This window comes from Crotalus tigris, unplaced genomic scaffold, assembly GCF_016545835.1.
Source record: "Crotalus tigris isolate CLP2741 ecotype Arizona unplaced genomic scaffold, ASM1654583v1 scf7180000019137.2069052, whole genome shotgun sequence".
NCBI classification, from domain to species: Eukaryota; Metazoa; Chordata; class Lepidosauria; order Squamata; family Viperidae; genus Crotalus; species Crotalus tigris.
In genome coordinates, this window is record NW_024097395.1 from 253,296 (window position 1) to 266,426 (window position 13,131).

A 13,131-nucleotide genomic window follows, 5' to 3' on the forward strand; every position below is an offset into this window, starting at 1 on the left:
AATATGGAAGCAGAATCCTGCAGATCGGCCTTGTTTTGTTCCTCAATACTGTAAATAAAAGGAAGAGTCAAGTTACAAAAAAAAAAAAATTAAAAGGCTTGTATTTTGCAATTGAAAAAGAAAACCCTCCAACCTCCCTCCCCTCTTTTCCTTAAAAATTATAACTGTGTAGCTAAAGAGCAATAATTGGATTTCATGCAGTGAGCAAATGTTTTTCTGGTTCAGCAAACCCTAAAATTACTGCCTGTTCTGTAATCGTGTTAAGCTGATATATTTGAACTTAAGGCTGCTGGTGTCATTGAAATCCATGGAACAAGCAAAGGCTGTGCCAAAAATATGTCTTCCCATTTCTCCCCACTTTTTCCCTTGAGAAAGCAGGTGCTACCACATTCTCGGGATGCTTGAGAATTTCATACCAGAATTACAAAATAAGAGAGTTGGAAGGGACCTTGGAGGTCTTCTAGTCCAACTCCCTGCCCAACCTTCTACCATTCTGGACAAATGGCTGTCCGCAGTGGTGGGATTCAAATATGTGAACAATCGGTTCTCTCTGTGAATGCCACTCCCGGAAGTCCATTCTGGGCCTAGTCAACAAAAAATGAGCTACCAGTTCTGCCGAAGTGGTGCGAACCAGCTGAATCCCCCCACTGGCTGTCCGGTCTCTTCTTGTAAACCTCCAGTAATGGAGCACCCACAACTTCTGACATTCCACTGATTAATTGTTCTCACCCTCAGGAAATCTCTCCTTAATTCTAAGTTGGATATCTCTTTAATAAGTTTCTTGAGGATGCATTTTGAGTTCATTTCATTCTGGAGAAGTGGTGGAAGATGCTGGAGCATTCTTCTCCTTTGTTTCAGTTCTACATTTCTTTGATTCCCTGCAGCTGATCTAAATGTGTCCTAGACAGAGTTCCCCCAGGATGGCTTTACATGAGTCTTAACCAAAGTCTGAAAAATCTAGGAAAGATGCTGGATGGATGCTGGAATTATAATTTTGCTTCAAACAGCAAGACATTCATTCAAGCGCCCCACCACCATCTCATTACCCAATTACAACCATCATCCTGGGGACAGGTGACATTTTCTTAAGAAAGGCTATGGGAAAAAACTAAATACCATTTTGGTACAGCACTAAAACAAAAGTTGGAGTTATCCATTGAGATGAGAAGTAAAGATAAATTTCTGCCATCTAATTCATGTTGACTGATTCACACATATGCATCCATTACTTGAGGAAGATGTAAATAGACTGCCTTGAACTTGTCTATTATCAATCCACATGTTCCTATGTGACTATTTTTTTTTCCCAACAGACTCAGAGTTTGCATTCAAGTGTTCCAATATCTCAGGGGCTGCCACAAAGAAGAGGGAGTCAAGCTATTCTCCAGGCGCCTGAAGGCAGGACAAGAAGCAATGGATGGAAACTGATCAAGGAGAGAAGCAACTTAGAACTAAAGAGAAACTTCCTGACAGTTAGAACATTTAATCAGTGGAACAACCTGCCTCCAGAAGCGGTGAATGCTCCAACACTGGAAGTTTTTAAGAAGAAACTGGACAGCCATTTGTCCGAAATGTAGGGTTCCTGCCTGAGCAGGGGGTTGGACTAGATGACCTCCAAAGTCCCTTCTAACTTGATGATGATGATGATAATGATGATGATGATGATGATGATGATGATGATGATGATGATGATGTCGTCTTGGTAAAAACGGGGGGGGGGGGAATCCAAGGTTCCCTCCAGAAATGGTAATTGTTTTCAGTTATCCCGGGATTGGTGTGTAATGTTTAGTTTGGCTTATCTTATGTCCTGATATGTGTATTTTTTGGGTTCAATCCACAGCTCTTCCAGTTGTTGCTACTGCTGGAGAATCTATAGTTCCCAAACCATCCTACAGTATCTGTAGAGAAGAAATGGACACAACTAGGAATAACAATTTGGTTATAATAATATCAATGCATCATTGTGTGAATTTATCATTCAACTACAGAGCCAACATAAATTCAAATTCATCACTTGTTTTTCCAGCCTGATATCAATAAATTAAAATGGAAATATACGCCATCATGAAATCTGGTAGATGAGAATTCATAACTTTAATCCATGTAGCCTTGCTTATGCAGAATTTAACAAGGTTAAATATTGGTTTTATTATGAACATAACTTTGGCTTAAATTTCCTTCAAAACCTCTTCCTTCTCCTTAAGACGATGAGCAGCTGCAAGCAAAGGAAGTCCAGAAAATTAAAGCAGCCAGGCTTTAAGAGGAAAGTTCTCTCTTGGGTCACTGAAAGTGAAGCTTGTGTTTTTAATGGTTTTGCAATCTCCTTGGCTGGACATGTATTTATTTATTTAAAATCACAAGGTATTCGCTGTTTTAATGTATGGTGTTATGAAACTTTTTCCATCTGAGATATAGTCTGCACTGAACTGAGAGGGTAATCTAATCAATCTACATAGGTAGTTTGCATATGTATACAATATCAAGGTAACTTTACGGAAGTAATTTGAGATATGAGGCTGTGGGACATCCACTTAGCAAGTTCATGGAAACTATGCCTGCTCTGTGTGGTAACATCCTCAGAATAGCAAATGAAGGTGCACTTAAGGTAAAAGTATTCTCTCTCGAATGAAGGTAAATGTGTCCCAGGATAAGATCTAATCTGGTCGGTCACTGGGACCAGAGATTTAGTCTTCTGAGCTTTTGGACTCATGAATCTTCAGGGAACTTCTCTCTACCAGAATCTGTGCTTTGGGCCATTCTATGAGTCGTATTTATGTGGTGGCTTCTTGTTGGTTAACTGGTGAGTTGATGGCCAGCAATTGGTTGTCGTTTCCACATGCTGCCAAACCCTCAGATCCTGAGTACTTGATCAGCTGGTGGTAAATCGGCACTCCTGTTAACTGACAAGGAGCCTTTTTCCCAGGTTTCAATCATTTCCCTGGCTATTTTTATCCCTGCTCAGCCAACAGTCTTAGTAGCTGCAAAATCGAATGTATGTGCTTGTTCGTTGCAATGTGAGGCTGCTACCAATGAGTTCAGATCTTCTCATCTGACCACTCGCTTATGTTCTTGCAATCTGGTGGTTAGCTTCCTACCTGTCTGTCCTATATAGTCAAAGGAGCAATCCATACAGGGAACCTGGTAGATTACATAAGAAGCATCTCCCACTTCCAAGTGATCTTTGCAGTGTAGGATCTGTACCCATAAAAGCGTTCTTTCTGTTGTTTGATTGCTCACTTCTGTTTTATTTACCTTCTCCAGAGATATGCTAGGAAAAATTAATTAACTTTCAAGTTGTATTTAAATATTATTTTATTTCATCCCAAACTGACAAATTATTTCTCCCAAGAGGTCCCCAACCTTTTGGGCACCAGGGACCAGTTCTGTGGAGAAAGGTTTTTCCACGGACCGGAGAGTGCGTGGTTTTGTATGCTGCCTGCATCCCAGAGATGGGGCTTTGCTTGTCTGTGCAGACTGGTTGCTGGCATGCCACGGCCTGGTACTGGTCCACAGACCGGGGGTTGGGGACCCCTGATATAGATGTTTTATGGGGCCCTAACAGTGAAAAGTCACCAAACGTACCTCTCCTCTCTTCTTGCCCCTGAGTGATATTGCCCACTCAGGGAGGACCTAAAGTGCCCCCCCAAAACTCCCAACCTTCATAGACAGACCAGGAAGATACCATGGTCAATACGATCAAATATTAGTGACCCTTTGACATTATGACAGATACTCGTAAGAGCTATTTATGACCTGATTTCAAAGCTACAACTGCTGTAGTGCCCCCATGGTTGTTCACCCTTACAACTGACCAGAGGGTCACTGAAGCACCCTCCCCCATGCCTATGTCACCCACCCATCCCTCCTGGGTCTCTGCAGGCATTGGCCTGCTTCCAGCTTAGCCACTCAGCTGATCAAGAGACCTAACGCTGTATAACAGATATATCCAAGGGTCTCCTCCACTCCTGAGGCACCCCACACTCTGCTTAACAACCCAAGAATTCATTTAAAGCCACATTAGGCAGAGAAGGGTATGGGAGGGTCTTTAAGTGAGGCCATCTTACTTAATGGCCATCATGACCATAATGGGCAGGCTCCATTACCGTCCAAAGTCAAGGACCAACTGTACCACTGTGAGATCCAAAAGGGATGCTTTTCCCCACCTGGATCTCAACAAAGATTACAGGTCAGAGAAACCAAGGCCTTTTTCATCCCATGACTAAGTCTGAATCCACACTGAACGAATTATATTTCTCAGCTGCTAATTCCAGCAAATTAATGGGGAAAGCAGGCTTTGAAAACATTCTTTCATCTTGTTAAGTTTAGTCTCTGTTTGGGTGAGGATGTTCTAACTCAGGGGTCTTCAAACATGGCCCTTTTATGACTTGTGGACTTCAACTCCCGGAATTCCTCAGCCAGGCAAACTGGCTGAGGAATTCTGGGAGTTGAAGTCCACAAGTCATAAAAGGGCCACGTTTGAAGACCTTTAATAATAATAATAATAATAATAATAATAATAATAATAGTAGTAGTAGTAGTAGTAGTAGTAGTAGTAGTAGTAAAGTTGGAAGGGACCTTGGAGGTCATCTAGTCCAATCCCCTGCTCAGGCAGGAAACCCTACACCATTTCGGACAAATGGCTGTCCAGTCTCTTCTTAAAAACTTCCAGTGTTGGAGCATTCACCGCTTCTGGAGGCAGGCTGTTCCACTGATTAATTGTTCTCACTGTCAGGAAGTTTCTCCTTAGTTCTAGTTGCTTCTCTCCTTGATTAGTTTCCACCCGTTGCTTTTGTCCTGCCTTCAGGTGCTTTGGAAAATAGCTTAATTCCCTCTTCTTTATGGCAGCCCCTGAGATATTGGAATACTGCTATCATGTCCCCCCTTGTCCTTCTCTTCGTTAAACTAGACATACCCAATTCTAGCAACCGTTCCTTATATGTTATTCTAACTGGATGGGCTATCTCATGAAAAGAACCTATGTTACACAGAGGGGTGCCTGATCTGTGTGTGTGTGTGTGTGTGTGTGTGTGTGTGTGTGTGTGAAAACACTCAGGACTATGCAATTGAGGTTCTCCTCCCTTTTTATGTATGTGCAATTAGATACATGAACTCTATGTGCACATCAAGATTAAGTGGATGTAATGATATGAGTGAGTGACCTTGGGAGATGTGGGAAGAACCATCAGATAAACAGGGGAGGGAAGAGGGAATCCTACAGCTGCATCAGGGAAAGAGAAAGATATTCAGAAAGGATTCTCCTTTAACTGATCAGTCTACGAAAAAGAGACAGTGGGGGATCTGTACTTTCAAACTTGCAAGATTCTGTTAATGCGATCTCATGTTAAAGTAGAATTAGCTCATCTGGTTGTGCTTTCTGTCTGTGAAGACCGCCATCAATCTTGCAATTCTGAAAGTACACACTTCCCACTATCTCTTTTTACAGCCTGATCGATTAAAGGGAGGATCCTTCCGGAGTGTCTTTCTCTTTCCCTGATACTGTTGTAGGCTCTCCCCCTGCCCCCTCCCTGTTAATCTGATAATTCCCCAGGCTTTTTATATATATATATATAACTCCTGATCAGTTAGGGAAGATCCTTTTTTTGAGGTTCTTTGTCTACCCCACAGGTCGGCAACCTGCGGCTCCGGAGCCGCATGCAGCTCTTTGAGCCTTCCCCTGTGGCTCCCAGCCTCCTCTGCCTTTGCAGAGAGAGACAGAGACAGAGAGAGGCAATTGCACTTCCCTGCTTCTCTCTTCTCTCTCTCTCTCTCTCTCTCTCTCTCTCTCTCTCTCTCTCTCTCTCTCTCTGTGTGTGTGTGTGTGTGTAAAAGAGAGTACACTCACAGTGTTCTCGGAGGAGCTGAAAAGCTTACTGGGCGGAGCTCCTCCCTTTGCTGCGTTTCTGCAGGAAGCAGGAAGGGCAGGAGAGAGCTAGCTAGCCCAGCTAGGCTGACTCAGGAATTCTGGGAGTTGAAGTCCATGAGTCATAAAAGAGACGAGGTTGCTTATCCCTGAGCTTGTTGGACAACAGTTTGAAGCTTGCCAGGTGAGCAGCAGATAGGAGGGGGGGGGAGAAAGAGAGAGAGAGAAAGAGAGAGAGAGGAAAGAGAGAGAGAAAGAAAGAGAGTGGGGAAAGAGGAGTGGCAGACCAAGGGCAGATAGAGAGGGAGGGAGGGAGAGACAGAGAGAGAGAGACCCTTTTGACATCTAAAATGAAGATAACACTACATAAATCCTTTTTTTACCTTTGTGTGTATGTAATTTTATTCTCTTAAAGCATTCTCTTGGTGATCATTGTTTTCATAGTATGGATATTCCCAAGAGTCATATTTTTACTTTTATTTTTAGTGTGTGTGTGTGTGTGTGTGTGTGTGTGTGTGTATACACACACACATATATATATATACATACACACACATACACACACACACACACACACCTATAATAAAGGTAAAAAAGGATATATGCAGTGTTATCTTCATTTTAGATATCAAAAGGGTTTTGCGGCTCCCGGTGTTTTATTTTTGGTGGGAAACGGGTCCAAGTGGCTCTTTGAGTGTTTTGGTTGCCTACCCCTGGTCTACCCATTATGCAGCTGTGGGTTCCCCCATCCTTTATCTGATTGTTCCTTAGGCTGCATCTCCCCCCCCCCCACTGGCCCACATCTCCCAAGATTATGCCCACATACCATTATACTGGTCCTAATAGATAGAGAAGGATGTAACTGTGTGATGTAAACTCCCAAACATGTCCAGTCTCATTTGTAGATAAACTACTTACCCATTTGCCTCTCACCTTGTCAGTAGAGTGTGTGTAGGATCAGAGGCTTTCATCCAAATAATGAAACAGTGACATGCACCTTCCTCTCAGAAGCCCTTTCATACATTTGTGAGATGTCACAATCCTAGTACAGAAGGGAAAAAAAAGGCAGAGTTTGAGAGGCAATGACACAACACTGCTTTCCTCAGTTGATCTCTCTGAGGATGCCTTTACAGGAAGTCCTCGGCTTACAACATTCATTTAATGACCATTGGAAGTTACAGCAGCACTGAAAAAAACTGACTTTTGACCCTTTTTCACACTTATGACCACTGCAGCATCCACGTGGTCACGTGATCAAAATTTGGAGGCTTGGAACTGGCAAATATTTATGACAGTTATGGTGTTCCAGGGTCATGTGTTCATTTTTTATGACCTTCTGACAAGCAAGATCAATGGGGAAGCCAGATTCACTTAACAACCGTGTTACGAAGTTAACAACTATAGTGACTCACTTAACAAGATCATAAAATAGGGCAAAGGGCACTTAACAACTGTCTCACTTAGCAATAGAAATTTTGGGTACAATGGTGATCCTCAGTCAAGGACTACCTGTACTTCACAGTTACTTTTCCTTCCCAACATTTATGATTTAGATGACATCCTACACAGGTCTCACCAAAAAGGGCCTCTCTAGGAATTTTACTTCAGCAACTGCCATGATTTTCTCATATTCCTACTATGGCAGCATAGGGAGTGAAAAAAAATTGGTTTGGGGCAATAAGACCCCTATAAGCGGTCTCCAGTGGTGCCCCATTTTAATCACACTACTGTGGCTTTTTTCACTTCAGAGGAGGAAAGAGGCGAATAAATAGAAATGGGACAAGAAGGAACAATTTTGGCTAATTAAGTGGACTATAAAAATTGGTAGGCCCCAGCCATTCTGTATCATGCATGAAAATGAGAGGGAAAAAGGGATGGTTAGGCCTGTATGTGTTCAGCAGGTGACTACTGGCCAAACAATTGACTCTTCAAGAGTCTTTTTTCACCCGTTAAGGACCTGTTAAGGAAAACAAAATCGTAGCACAAATGAAACGTATCAGCTGAATAAATCCTTCCATTGCTTCACTCATTGACTATGCTCTCTGTCAGCAGGACTGGAGGTGTTGTGATGTATCCCAGATGATGATCTGTTTGCTGGACATCAATTATAATAGATGTAGCCTTCCTATAATTTGCCTATACAATCCACCTACAGAGGAAAAAAAAAACCTCTTGCATATTCTCTAGCTGAGAAGGCTGGTGTAATTAGCTTTTAGTCCTATAAGAGCAGGAAACTGACTGAAAAGAAAGCATTGGGTAAACACACCTGCTCACTAACCAAGTGGAGCAGGAATAGGCAAGATGACACACTTAGGCACACATACACTTGGTCCTAAAGACTAGTTGTGTGTCTGGTCCAAAAAACCAAGAACAACACAATGAGTTACTTCAGAGCAGTTTCTGAACTGCTACTCGCCTATGACAAAAATCTTGCCAGGCTAAAGCACTACATAGCTACTAGAAACATCCTGCGATCTGTTAAGGAGAGTCTACCTTCACTCTCTTTCTGCATACCAAGGATTCCAAGTTTCTTTGTCACTTTGTTCCCTGGGAAAGAACCCCTCCCTCCTTCGATTCTGGCCCACATTCCACCACCTCATTCTTGTTAATCTGGGTATTGTGAATTGGGGGATTCCAGCTTACATATGACCACCACAAACGGGAGGAGGACCATAGGATTAACAGGACTGGAACACGATTAGGCGGAGGGGGAAAGAAATTATTGCTGCTGATGTACATCACTACTCCAAGTTGTGGAGAAAGATCAGTGGTGGGATTCAGCCGTTTCGTACCACTTCGGTGGAACTGCTAGCTAATTTTTTGTTCCCCGGGCCCAGAATGGACTTCCGGAAGCGGCATCCACAATAGAACCAGTTGTTCCCATATCTGAATCCCACCACTGACAGAGATGATATTTATCTTGAAGACTATGAAGACCTGGATGGAAAAAAAAAAACAGGTTGTAATGGAACCCAAACAATATGGAACTTCTGTCTGTTCTCCTTTCGTGTTAGTTGATCCTTAGATGGATGGGCACAGGCTTATAACTGGGGGAAATGGTGTGGAACACCTTTCTGGATTTCTAGTTCTTGTTTGAACATCATGGATCACATGATTGGAGGCGTTTGCCCACCTGCATCCTTTATTGGTGCTAGTGAAGTCCTGCAACTCATGCTTTCATCACTACCCACGTAGATTACTGTAATGTCCTTTGCATGAGGCTGCTTTTAAAGACTCTTAGGAAGTTAGAACTAATCCAGAATGATGGGGACACATTATACCTGTATTGTGGGCCCTGCCCTGGTTACCAGAGTCCAATTTATGTTGTGTCAACTTATGAAACTCTGAGGTATCTCTGAGATTGACTAAATTCCACCTGGCCTGCTAGCTAGATCATATAAGGAAGGACTCCTTGTTGGTCCAGCTTTCTAGAGATGGGCCCAAACTAGAACTGTTCAAAACACTGGCTGCCCATATCTCTCACAAATGAAGGCAGATATACGTGTCCCATTGCAGGATCCAATCGCAGTCAGTCATTGGGGTCAGAGGTTGATTCTTATTCTTATTTATTCTCCCAAGCTTTTGGATTCCTGCTGGAGCCCACCCTTGGGGGAACTTCTCTCTCCAGAATGACACTCATCCTGGAGCACAGCCTCAGGTAACTTCTTTCTCTCCAGACTGACACATTCTGGAGAGAGAGAGAGAGAGAGAGAGAGAAGTTCCCCAAGTATGGGCTCCAGCAGGAATCCAAAAGCTTGGAAGAATAAACTTCTGCTTCCGGTGACCGACTTAGATTAGATCCTGCAAACTAGAAGATGCTGCTTTTTTTGGAGCGGCACCAAAGTGATGGAATAGGACCTCCTTGACATCAGACCGGCTCCCCCCCCCCCCCGAAGCTTTAGAAAGTTATTTAAAATGGAGCTCTTTTTTTTGAAGTTGTTTCAATAGCATCATCTACACCTCTTGTTGTTACCATTTTTCTCTCCTCCTTCCAGTTTTGATTTTGCTATTTGCATTGTAAGTTGTTTTAACTCTGTCATATTTGTTTTCACTGGGACATTGTAAGTGCCAAGTGTTGCGAGATTGTGGCAGGATCAAAAATGAAGAAATGAGGAAATCACACAATGCTTCAAGGGAGGCAAACAATTTGTTATGAAACCAGATTTATTAAAGTTTTTTGTACAGGAATTTTACAACTTTCGTCATGATAATCCTCAAAATATGTACATATTTACAGAGTTTCAACAGTGTTATTAACTTTCCACCTACCAAAATATACAGATTTATAGGCAGGTCCAAGGATTTTTTTTTTAAAAAAAAACTGTATCACAGATACAAATATATTAAAGCAATCACAAGAGCCTTAGTGCAATTAAGGTCAACAACTTTTCACCTCTAATTATCTTGATTTATCAAGTTAATATTGCCAGCCATAATTCACATTTAATCTGCTCTTTGCTAACTCGGGTTTGTTTAGGGCACACACACCATAGTTATTAAATTAGAAAAACAGTGACAAAACACTGCATGGGACGTACACAGAAGATGAAGCCCACTGAATCTTGGGAGCCCTTTTATTTTTATTTTTATTTTTTTTGCAAAAGCCTTGAAATAGTATCGCATGAGATTTTAAAACCTCACTGTCACTTTTTCAGCTCTCTCTATAAGAAACTGTGGCTTTTGCAGTTACTGTATGCTGCTTATTATCTGAAATGGCTTCACAGAACTACATTTCCCATTGTACCTACAATTAAAGCTACATAAGTTTGCAGTGTGATCTTATCCACCCTCTAAGGCCTTTCACATCTAGCTAAACTACAATTCCCAGCATGCCTCATCAACAGTCATACTGGGAGTTGTCGTTTTATTTCTTGAAAGTCGCAGATTCTTACTCCTAGCCTACTACAAACAGTTTTAGAAAGGTAACCTAAGTGCTTTCCCATCAAACTCTCTCTTTGTGCATTCTGCAGACACACTCATAAACCTGCCCACAACAGATTCAGCTTATTTTGGACTGTGATTATCGATAGCAAAAGAAACCAACTGTCTTCCAATTAGCACAAGCTTCTTTCAATTTTCCTGTATGGATGAGCTATAACTCAGAAACGAGATCCTGTTTTACACGAACAGGAATCCACACGAATGTCAAGGTCTTCATTATCCCCACTCAGAAGCTAATGCTTATGCAAAGTGCATTAATTATGGATCACAAATTACAATAGGATCATCTCTTACAGCCAGAAAGAAACAATGATGCAGAAGACAGAAAAAAGGAGAGTTTTATAGATTACAGTTGGCAAAGTCAAAGGAAAACATTTTGGTATTGCTTCCTGGTTGAGCTACTGGGCAAGGAGAAAACAGAGGGAGCCAGTGTATTGCATCACCCATTTGCACAAAAAGCCAAAACACCACTGCCTTTCAGTCTACACAACGAGATACAGCTTATCTTCAACTCTCAGGTTAGGCCGCCCCACCCTCGGTTGATGTGTTTTGTATTCGGATGTTGAGGCTGCTTAGAGAGCAACACCCAATTCCACAGATACTGTACAAGGGAACCAAGCAAGGTCAGAAACAGGCCCTTTCAGATGACTGCTTGAGAAGCATGCTTAAAATTGACCGCTTCAGCTAACATTTGGCATCCGAAGGACAAGACTAAACTTTGAAAGTGCGTCTGCAATGACTGGATTCTCACGATGTGCATGGATTGGATGTAGTCTTGGACAGGGATCTCCAAACTTGGCAGCTTTACAACCTGTGAACTTCAACTTCCAGAATGCTGGCTGAGGAATTCTGGGAGTTGAAGTCCACAAGTCTTAAAGTTGCCAAGTTTGGGGACCCCTGGTCTTGGGTTAGCACACTTGGGTGAGCAATGACAAAACAAAACAAAACAAAACCAGAGTTGGCTAGAAGTCTTTTCCTCTTTGTTTCCTGGAGCCCTTTTTGCGGGTGATGTCAGAGGGTGAGAACGACACCTTGGTAAGCATACATAGATCCTCCCTTGGCTAACACTTGTACTTAAGACACCAACATAAACAGTGCATTTTTGTCAAGTCATATGCCTGCCCACATCTGTTTGACTGCTGAGTCATGGAAGAAGTTGAAAGTTGGCTTCACCTTTTCTATAAAACACAGGCAGTCCTGGTCTTACGATCACAGCTGAGCCCCAAATTTCTAAGTGAGAGGCTTGTTCAGTTGAGTTTTGCCCCCATTTTACAACCTTTCTTGCCACAGTTGTTAAGTGAATCACTGTGGTGGCTAAGTTCATAACACGGTTGTTAAGTGAATCCAGCCTCCCCACTGACTTTGCTTGACCGAAGGCCACAAAAGGGGATCACATGATCCCGGGACACTGCAACCGTCATATATACGAGTCAGTTGCCAAGCGTCTTCGATTTTGATCGTGCAACTATGACAGGGGTAGGCAACCTTGGCTCCTTTATGACTCGTGGACTTCAACTCCCAGAATTCCTGAGCCAGCCATGCTGAGGAGAAAGGGAGAGGTTTCCAAGCTGAGCCATGCTGGCTTAGGAATTCTGGGAGTTGAAATCCATGAGTCAGAAAGCGGCCTAGGCCTAGGCCAGAGGTAGGCAACCTTGGCTCCTTTATGACTCATGGACTTCAACTCCCAGAATTCCTGGGCCAGCCATGCTGAGGAGAAAGGGAGAGGTTTCCATGCTGAGCCATGCTGGCTCAGGAATTCTGGGAGTTGAAGTCCACGAGTCATAAAAGAGCCGAGGTTGCCTACCCCTGGACTATGAGGGTGCTGCAATGGTCCTAAGTGTGAAAAAACGGTCACTTTTTTCAGTGCAGTTGTTAACTTCAAATGTCACTAAATGTACTAGGTTAAGAAGAACTTGTACACGTAACGCACTATGGGCATGTTTCTGTCTGCTTCAAGTGTTAAAGTCCTATGGATATTCATGAATGTAACTGCCAGAACAGCACTGAGAGTCCCTCCACTCAGAAGGCATGGAAACAATTTTAAGAGGTCCACTGAGTTTGTTATGTATGGAGAAAGACTGGAGTCATTTTTTCTAAAACCCAGGATATTCGTTTTAAACGGTTCTGACCTTTCAGTAAAAGTAACTGGAAGCTAAATACAGTTTGGCATCTTTGGGACTGACAGCACAATGCAAGGTATTGTATCTGTGGAAACTCTCCAAGTGTGGCAAAGCAGACCTAAACACCCCCAACGTGGTCCAAGTCTCTGTATTCAGACTCAAGGCCACTTAATTCTAGATTATCAAGGCTCTGCAGGTCAAACTAACAAA